Here is a 10,565-nt window from a genome sequence, read left to right as displayed (position 1 = left end):
CCAGCCCTTAGCCTGCCATCCTGTTAGACCATAAAAGCTGTACAATGGGATTGGAGGGGGTGTTAGCACTGGTAAACAAAATGTTCATGTTCACTTGAATTTTATGTCCACATTCTGAAACTATAGGTGTGAATATTCAGTGTTATTATTATGCGTGTAGGTTTCTACATAAGCCTTAAAATGTAAGCATCCAGCAAATTGATAAAGGTCCTTAAGGTGCGTTATGTAAGACATGCATCAGTAATGTTAGGGAACATAACTCTTCCTGGTACAGCTTGACCATCTTTCTATATGTAATATTATTAGAGAAGGGTATAGACTACTTGTAAATTTTCCTACAAGAAACTCCAAAATATTGGATATTTTAAGAGTAGTTGTTTATTACAAGTTAATTATTTGACACCTTACCCGTAACTTAGAACTTTAACTCGATGTAGTCTTTTTTTTACCAAAAGGGCTAGAAAAATTAAAGGACCTCAAGATTCTATATAGGTAATGTAATTGTATTGGCATTCGCAGTGAACTTACAGACTGGAAGTAGAATGAAGAGATAAAGAAGGTAGTTGATTAATGCTGGACACTGACCTAAGATAAATTGCATTTCCTAATGGATAGGGTAGTCATTATTATTACAACAAAGAGGTAAAAACATCTGCCTCCTTGGTGGAGTAACAAAATGCAAAGACTGCATACAAAAAATGTTGATAAATATGTAAAAGGTATATAACAAGTATTAATAATGGCGGATATTAGCTGTAAAACTTTTCAGAAGGTTGGGAAGACTAAACTCTTCTGTGAAACTTAGTGCTTTTTATTCTTACTGTCCTAGTAATAATCAACAAATGGCAAGACAGCTTTAAAAGCAGACAACTGGGTTGCATGTGTGGTAGAGTTGCCAAATATTTTTACTAACAACTCAGTTCAGCTAACTACGAATCACAATAACATATTCAGTGAAGCTATACCTTCTGAGTTAAAGATAATGACCGATATTATCAAAGTTTCTGTAGGTTAATAAAAAAATAAAATAACTGTTCCTCAGGTCCAGCAGAAATACTGGCCTTTTTGTCTCCGAACACTTTTAGTGAATTGTCACCTATGATGACCTTCCCTTTTCGTGAATCCCTTAAGTCATGGTTATGTATCAGAGTACTGAAGATGCTTACAGTATTCCAGAGTATAAAAGAGGTGACGGAAGTTGGACATCTATTTATTGAGTGATTAGCTCAACAGCTGTCTTAGAGAAGTGTGTGTTTTTGTAAACATCTTTATTAAATCATATTATGTTAAACTGTAATATGAGTTCATATGTATTACTCTAAAAACAGTTTGCATTGCTATTGCTATGCAGTATTTTTTTTTTACAATTTGTATTCATTCCAGCATTACATAAATTGCTCAGTTTGTGCATTCCCTTAAAACTAATTTTTCCTCTTGAAAATAATCTCACATATTTATCCACAAATTCCATTTATTTCTATGAAATTTGCCAGTTTTCTTTTTTTAAAAATCTTACCTCCAGTTCTTTTATATCCTTTACAATATGCAAAATTTCTGTTATGCTTGGTATAGATTTTGATTTCCATTTTCTAGAAATTCCATTTTTGCAACCAATTGCATTAGACTTAATAAGACCTTGTTGTGTCTGGGCAATTCAGATCCAAAATCCCAGCTCAAAAGAAGCATTTCCTTAGTTACTACAATTTGTTATCTAAACATTTCTGCCTGTAGATAGTTTTTAATGTCTGTATTCTGCATTCCAAAAACATGTCCTCAGTTGTCTCTGTTTCCTTCGCATCTTCAGCCTTTGCTGTCTACCTGAGGAAAAATCCTGTGAATTCTACTTGGGGTATAAAATCATCATCATCACTTTTTTCCCATTTTGTACATGGGGTTGGGGTGTCACATCAACTGTCAGCACCACTTTCAATTTGATGCCACTCTCCCACCTTCTTCAGCAGGCATACCTGACTGTGCAGGACTTCTGCCTCATAGCACATCTATCTCTTTGCTGGATATCTGTGTTTTCTTTTGCCTTCCTCTTGTCTCTCCCAATTCTTCTTTACCAAATAGTGTCCTGCTTTCCTACATGTGTCCAAACCACCATAACCTTCTGTGCAATTGGATGTAATCTGGCTTCTCCTCTGATTCCATAATTTTTTCATCTGTCCTACTGTGTGCATCCTGCCACCTGTCTTAGGCATGTCCTCTCCATTACCTCTAGCTTACTCAATGTCTCTACCCTCACTTTCCTGGTTTATGTAGTTTACAGAAGTATTGGTCACACCACTATTTTGTGCAGCTTATCCGCGGTGGTGCAACAATAGCATTGTTGCCTCACAGCAGGAGGTTCTCCTGTTTGATTCTCGGCTGGAGTGCGGGGAGTGCCTTCTGTGTGGAATCTGCATGCCCTCCCTGTGGTTGGGTGGGCATTCGAAAGACATGCATAAATGGGCATGCCTTCGTTGAAGGTTGGATGTCGAGCTAGCACCTCAGCGTTCATGAAAATCTACTGCCAATCATTAGCGGACCGGAGTTCCACTGTGGCAACCCCTAACCGGGAAAAGCTGAAAGACATTTTCAGCTTCTTTGGCATTCTTCTGTCACACACTACCCCTGACCCTGTTTCAGATGGCTGTAGCTGCTCTGATTATAGTTGTGATTTCCTCATTCAGGCTTCCCTTCTCTTCAACCATCCCTTCCAGATACTTAAAGCTGCTAACCTGTTCCACTGTTATCTTCCCTTCTATCTTCAGATTTGGATGTAATCTGGCTTCTCCTCTGATGCCATAATTTTTCATCTGTCCTACTGTGTGCATCCTGCCACCTGTCTCAGGCATGTCCTCTCCATTACCTCTAGCTTACTCAACGTCTCTACCCTCACTTTCCTGGTTTATGTAGTTTACAGAAGTACTGGTCAACACATGTAAAATAAATAAAATAAATAAATACATCTTAATTTTTAGCTTCTTCTGACTTTCCCCAGTTTGATGCCATGACAGCTGTCTTGTCTGTTCTCAGTTTCAGACCATGTGCCTTCTGGTTTTCATTATATTCCTTTGTCATTTGCTGAAATTCCTGTTCAGATTCTGCTTGCAATGCCACATTGTCTACACTGAGCAACAATGTTGATCTCTCCCATCTTACCTGTTTGTAGTCCATCACCAGGATGAACAATGGGCTCAGAGTTGTGCTCTGATGCACTTCTATGAATCAAAACATTGTTCATACTTGTGTCATTGTGTCCTTGTACATAGCCTGCACTAATTCTACCAGTGCTTCCAAGAATTTGAACCATTGCAGGATTACCCAAATCAGCTTTTTTGGACCTTGTCATCCTTAAAGTTTAGGAATGCCCAGTTAGACTCTTTCCTCATCTCTAGCTTCTTCCCTACTATCTGTGTAATTGCAAGTATTACTTTGGTTGTGCTGCATCCTTAGCTGAATCAGAACTGCTCATCTCCCATCTTGCTTTCTACTGCTCTTGAGTATTCACTTATAAGTAACCTTCTCCAGCACTTTTATGCAGTGTGACAGTTTGATAACTTTAGATTGCCCACAGTTGTGAATATCCCTTTTTTTTCACTTACACTGGCACTGCAATGCTGTCTGAACCAGCTTCTTTCCCTGACTTCATTTTCTGTAGTGCTGTTCTTAATTCTTCTAGAGTGAGCACTTCTTCCTGTTTCATCATGGGCTGTGTATGGGGCAGTACAGCTTCTGTGGGATTTACATTCAGAAGCTGGTAGTATTCCTTCCATCTGCCTTTGATGTTCTGTGAACTAATGAGCAGGTTGTGCTGACATCTGATGACTATCATCTTCATCTTTCGGTTTGAAACCTGATAAAGGTTTATTTGTGCCATTTGCTGAGACACTTTCCAGAAGCTGGCATAGCACCTCTTATGCCTGTGTAGACACTTGCAAAAATCCAAAACATTCTAGAGTTTGTTGCATATGCGGGAGACCTAGAGATTTGTAAATTCCCTTTCTATTCTCTTTTCCCAGTCTTTTTTTTTTTTTTTACTTCTGTTTCTGTTCTATTTTTCCAAATGTTAAATACTATGTTAAATGGCCTACTATCCCTTTTTAATAGCATCTTCTGTCCTAGAGTCAACTAAAAACTCTGCCAAAGTTGGTCTTTCACTTAGTTCTCCCCTATCATTACCTCTTTGGCTACACTCTGTCGATCGTTATAAGGAAGGCAATCTCTAACCTGCCGTCTAAACCTCTGCTTAACCTAATCCTACTATGTTATCTTCTTCTACTCCCGGGTTATTTGCTTGCAATGTCTTTGTTCCTTTGATTATTCCTCCACTATATTCAAGCCCCTTTTTATCTGTTTTGTATACCCCTACTTACAGACATCCTTACTGTTAAAATCTCCTTTCTCCGTTCTAGCACTGACTTATTTCTAATAACATTTTTTGCTACAGTATGCATATAACATTCTTTTATATTATTGTCCTTAAAGACTTCCATCCAGAATCCTAGTCTGTCTCTGTCTCTGTACGTCTTGAACCCCACCCCCACCATATTTCATCAGACTTTCCCACTTTGATTTTTACTTTGTGCTTCAGTTATGTATATGAGCCCTAACTGTGTTGCTTTAAAGTACTCCTTCAAATCACTTAACCCTAAACCACCTTGTTTTGAGGGGAAAATCACCTTATGACATAACTCTTGCCTTCTTCCCTACACATAAAAACAAAGGGATTAAAAATCTTTCTACTGCTTGTGTGTTGTTATCCATATACATAATCGAGAGCTTCCAGTTTCTTAGTTTATTATCTTCTGTTTAGTCTCTTCCCACATATTCTTAGCTGCCATAACAATAATTTTTAATCCATACACCTAAATACTTGATCTTGTCATGTTCCTTTAGTATGGGTACTGCTGAACCAATTCATGCATGGGTACATAATTTTTACTTTATAGCTACAGCCTTTGTTTCATCTTCATTTGCTTTATCTTCTGAAAAAACATGAAACTGTACAGAATAATATATCTTTAATGAATGCTAACTTTTCTCAATTACCATACCAGTTATATTCCTGAATTTGTGACTCCTTTACTTTGTCAATGAAGAAAATAACAAAGGGGAAAGAGGATATGCTTACCTGGTTCCTATGTTCAAAGACAGCAAGGAACCATCCTACCTTAATTCTTGCATCCGACCTCTCTTATATCCTCCATATTAACCCTATTAGTCTATCAGGTAATGCAAAAGTACCACTACCCTACTCATAATGTCCTGGGTGACACTAAAGCATGCTTTCTCTGCATCAAGAGTCACCAACAAAGAGCAGTGTTTTTGTACCACTCTGCTTTAGCTGTATTATCATTGTTCTAATAATCTTATCAAATGTTTTGCCCTCACTCCACAAAACAATACCAATTCATACATATCACTTTGGTAACATCTTGCCATTCTGTTAGCCAATATAGACATAACAACTTTATAATCAGAGTTCATAACTGAAATGGGTGTAACCCAAGCTAGATACAAAGGGTCTACAACCACCATAGTTTTCTTCCAAGATGTTATCTTACGGAAGCGATTTGAGCATACCCTCCACAAAGGTATTTCTGTGTCCACTTATGTAAGGCATGACATTTTTGAACATGTATTCATAAATTCCAGAACATGTCTTTCAAATCTTACTGCATTCTACACTAGTGTTAGTGAAGTTAATGCTTGGGATTTGCAGTGAATGTCATCTGCTTGGATTTATCCAAAGCCTTTGACACCCTTCTACACATGTTCTGATAAACTTGAAATAGATCATTCCAAGTTAGAGTAAATAAATCATTCCAAGTCAGACTTAATCAAACTGTAAACACATCATGGTCTATCAGCTGTGCACTACTTCAGGGATCTGGAATGTTTCATTTTTCAATTCAAAATGTTGAGGGAAATACAATTGTATGATGCTCACAATTTGGTAATGATTACAAACAGGGATCTATTTTCAGGATCACTGGGCCCTGGTAATCCTTTTAGATAATCTATATAAATGGGCACCTACAAACAGATTTAACAGCTTGTTGATGCATTCTAGAGCTTAAGCTAAGCGTAATGCATACACCATTAAGAACTGTAAACGAAAATGCAATGACTTATGCCGGACAAGAGTGACAAGTAAAACTTGTATATAAACAAAAAAAACGTACGTAATGGTGGTGGAAAAATATTAGTGCGCAACTCAATTACGTTGATGGTTTTCAGCTTTCTTACATAATGCACCAGTCAGTAAACTGTTGAGTGCATCTGTCTTACAAATGTAACCAAGACTAAATCAAAACTGCTGTTGTTTTGTGTACAGTGAAAACACTGAGCTGTTAATTGATATTTTGCATTAAAGTTTCTTTGACTCCTTTACATAACTGGGTTTTTTGTTTTATGCACCATTAACTGTGATTAGATTATGCAGCAACATATAAGGTTTAGGAACATTAGAAGATTACAAGTTTGATTTCTGTACAAATACCAGTGAAATTTTAAGAAATAGCTATACCCAAAGAGCACAGTTTCATCTAGAGATGAAAATAATATTGAGCCTACTTTGAGTGTTATATAACCTACATTTGAGTACGGGGCTATTTTTTTTCAGATGTAACTGAAATGATAATTCCTCTTGGATGTAGCCAGAAATGTCTTTATGAAAACAGTTTGGGGCTGCAGATATTTCAGATGCTTGGAACGACTTGAAATTCTTTTTTTTTTGTTTTTGTCTACTACTGATTTCTAGGGGTGAGTTAACCTACACATTCAAAATACTATACATGAAGGGAAAACAGCCTTACAACACTAGAAATCAGTGTTACTGTTTAATGATACTCATTTTTAGTCATTTTTGCTTAAAAGAAAAAATGTCTACTATTGATTTCTAGGGGTGAGTTAACCTACACATTCAAAATACTATACATGAAGGGAAAACAGCCTTACAACACTAGAAATCAGTGTTACTGTTTAATGATATTCATTTTTAGTCATTTTTGCTTAAAAGAAAAAAAATCTCTCAGGGATATCATAAAAATGAAACTATTTACCTCTCTGATTATAATTATCTCACTAAGTTCAAAAATGGTTGAGATCTGCCGGCAGGAAATATAAGTTCAGGGTAAAAATGCCTTGATATAAGCTTATAGATAGCCTTTATTTGGCAAAAACTTGTAGCAAAAGTATGATGAACCACTAACGCCAGTTATATATTTGCTGTAATATGCATCTTCCTAAATTTGAAACGTACAGCACTGTGTTTGTGACTAAGGTATTTGGTCAGTGGTCATCAACAGAATTTGCATATTCCATTATCCTTTATGTCAAAAAATAAAGGCCATAGGTTGTTCTCTGAAGAAGTGTATATGATGATCCTCATATTTTCCACAATCCCTGGTCATTGTCTTCTACATCCACAAAGTTAGTTTGGATTCAGGTGGGTCTATAAAGGGACAACAAATTTTAAATTGTCATATGACTCACTGCAGAGATCATCTGAATAAATTACTTATTTTATTTGTAAATGTGGAAATAATAGCATTTTCACAAGCCTCTTTGCTCAAGAATATCAATTAACCAACTTCTGTTAAGGCTCCTTTAGATCAGGTTGGCGAGCCTCTGTTATTAGGTTTTTAATATAGTTTACCCGTTTAAGAATCATATGTTTGGCTTTTAAATCAGCGTAGTTTTTCTTAGAACATCTTGGTTAGGTTGCCTTATATTAGCGGCTTTTGCATTCATAGTTTGACAATATTCTATTTGCTCGTTTTACATTTCTTGGTAAAGACTCAAAGTAGTTCTGTCATGATAAAGAGGTATTCCTTGCCTCAATTATTTCATCACTAATAATGTATTATAATTAGATCTGCTACCTTTGCGGTTTGAGTGAAAAAGTATAATTAAGTTGCTTCTTCTTTTCAGGCTGTCACATATTTGAGAGAGAGTGCAGGAAGGAGATAAAGATTAATGTAATATGTCGCACCTGACATTTTTTTAGCCTTCTCTCTTTTTTTTCTTCTTTTTATACTATCTTATATCAAAATTAATAAAAAATTATAATGAAAAAAAAAGAATATCAATTAAGATGATGATTGCAGAAATTTTTAAAATCATGCCAATCCTTACAGGATATCCAACTAGCAGTTACTAGGTCTTAACTGCAGACTGTTAGAGGATAAACCCAACTTGCTTTTAGTGACGCTTAAGTTGATAGATTTTTTTCTAGGTTACTTTTGCCACTGTGCTTGCAGACCGTTAATCATCCTCTCATTCCAATAGAGCCTATTCATCCCTCCATTCTAGAATCCACCTGGAGTTGAGATGAGACTTGTCCAAGGGGTGAGGGGTCATCATTCAGGCAGACTTGAGGGTAACTTGTGCTGTCATTGGCATCCTGAGTGCATTTTGGGCGGTCTAGCCCCACTACCTAGGTAACAAGTGAATAATTTACATTAGTAGCTCAGAATGCCCTCTCTTTGTGAGTGTGCACTTCTACAAACTTACTGTGAGGACTTCTGAGACTAACATCTGTCCTCAAATAACCCCTTTGCTTCACTGCCCTTCCTCTGAGGGATAGTGGCAGTGTGTCCATTTGGCTTAACCACTCTCTCCCTTAGATTAGGCAAGTCTATTCTCCCTGTCAGTATAATCACTCCCTGGTTACTGGGGCTCTGCACAGGGCTTTATCTCTCTGCGCTGGCTATACCTGAGCTGATAGATGATGAAAAGTTACTGCTTCCAGTGAGTACATGGCAGTATAACTTCCCCACTTGTGGTTTCTTGGGTCATACCTACAAGTGTAAGAGCCAAAGCATATGAACTGTCCACCAACAAGGAAACCTAGTCCCTGGACCAGGGAAATAAGAAAGCATGTGTGATACCACCACTGAGCATTCATAATTGAACAAATAAGGCTCCATCTTAGCTTATGACTTGCCAGGTTGTGATGAGAGTGAGACAGAAGAAGACAGCATTTCATTCTTGTAAGTCATTTGTTGACTTTGGCTACTGTCTGCTGTAGACATGACTGAAATGTACATCTCCATGTATGTACGTGTTACTTTGCACAAGTCTGCCTGTTAGCAGATTTTGTCTTCCCAGTGATACTGTGAAACAGGCTCTGAGTTCAGTTTATAGGACTAAGCTCTGTGGTAAGATGCTCACAATTCTGATGATGAGCTACATGTCTAGAACATATGAGGTGCAAAGCAATGCTAGCAGTCCATTTCTTAACTTGACAATAAAGTGATTCAGGGTCATACCGTCTGCACACAGAAGTAAGCATTAGTCTATACGTTTAGGAAATCATACAGTTTCTTAGGTTTACTTGCTTGTTAGCAGTCTGGCATATTCCTGTTACCAAATGACTCATTTTAAGAGACATGAACACTGAAAATCTGACATGTAAGACTAATTGGATTTACAGCTGCAAGTGTGTGTACTCTGGAGTTTTGCTTGGTTCCACTAAAATGGCTTCTCCCAAGCTTTTCACTCTCAAGCGGACATATACCAGTCATCTAACAGTATTGAAATGCCATAAAATTTGTTCCACATTGTCAGTGAAACCAGGATTTTGAATCTATGGGGAAGCAATAAGGCAGGATTTGCAACACTGAATCCAGAAATTTAAACAATAAAATAATTTGCATTTGAGCAAGCCCCTATGCACTCTTAAAGTTACTAACTTCACTTTCACAAAACTGTAAAGAAAATACAATTACAATTGGGAATAAAAAGAAATGTTCCAGTTCCCTGCCTGCAGCTGAAAACGATATAGTCAAAATGCACTTGCAGTTCTCAAGATCGAGGTCATACAAAACCTTCCTGCTAACCCATGTCCACTCCCTGTATGCACAGACTGCAAAATGACCACAAATCAATTGCATGTAAAATAGCTGGACTCGCTATAGTGCACTTTCCGTATTTCTGGTTTGATATCACTGAACTCAAACACACACGATGCAGTAAAACATCCTCCTCCCCATTTACTGAGGAGGACCACAAATTTGCAGACAGTAGTCTTAACTCTAAAGAAATGAAGTACATTAACTCATTACAAAAGTAAGTAATTTATCATTTGCTGCACCCACAAAGTTGGCTTTGATCTTTAGATTCGTGATGTATTCACTGAAGGGCAGACGTGGCAGGAATTTAATTCTGACATCTACAGCAGAGATCCACATATGACACCTAGAGAGGAACAAGTTCAAGGATGACTGAGGCAATGTTTTTTCCCTAGTGATAATAGAACACTAAAACAAATAAAATGAACGGAGATACACGGGTTGGACATGGGATGCGAGCAACTGTTCAAGGGTTAGCTGCACCATTTGCTCACAGACAAGATGCATTAATTTCTCTATCAGCAAGATAGTATGATCTTTAACCACACATCCTGGTCCATCTTGTATAAAAATGTTTTATCCTCAAAAACTCTGCTGCACTCATACTTGACATATTTATTTTTAGTTTGTCATTTGCACCATATAAACAGAATGCTAGCTGCCATAGTATATGAATTTGCATTCCTAAACAATTGACATATCATTGCCTTTTTACCAGGG

The sequence above is a fragment of the Protopterus annectens genome, chromosome 3.part1, assembly GCF_019279795.1.
Source record: "Protopterus annectens isolate FY-2018-M chromosome 3.part1, PAN1.0, whole genome shotgun sequence".
Lineage (NCBI taxonomy): Eukaryota > Metazoa > Chordata > Ceratodontiformes > Protopteridae > Protopterus > Protopterus annectens.
This window is presented reverse-complemented; position numbering follows the sequence as displayed.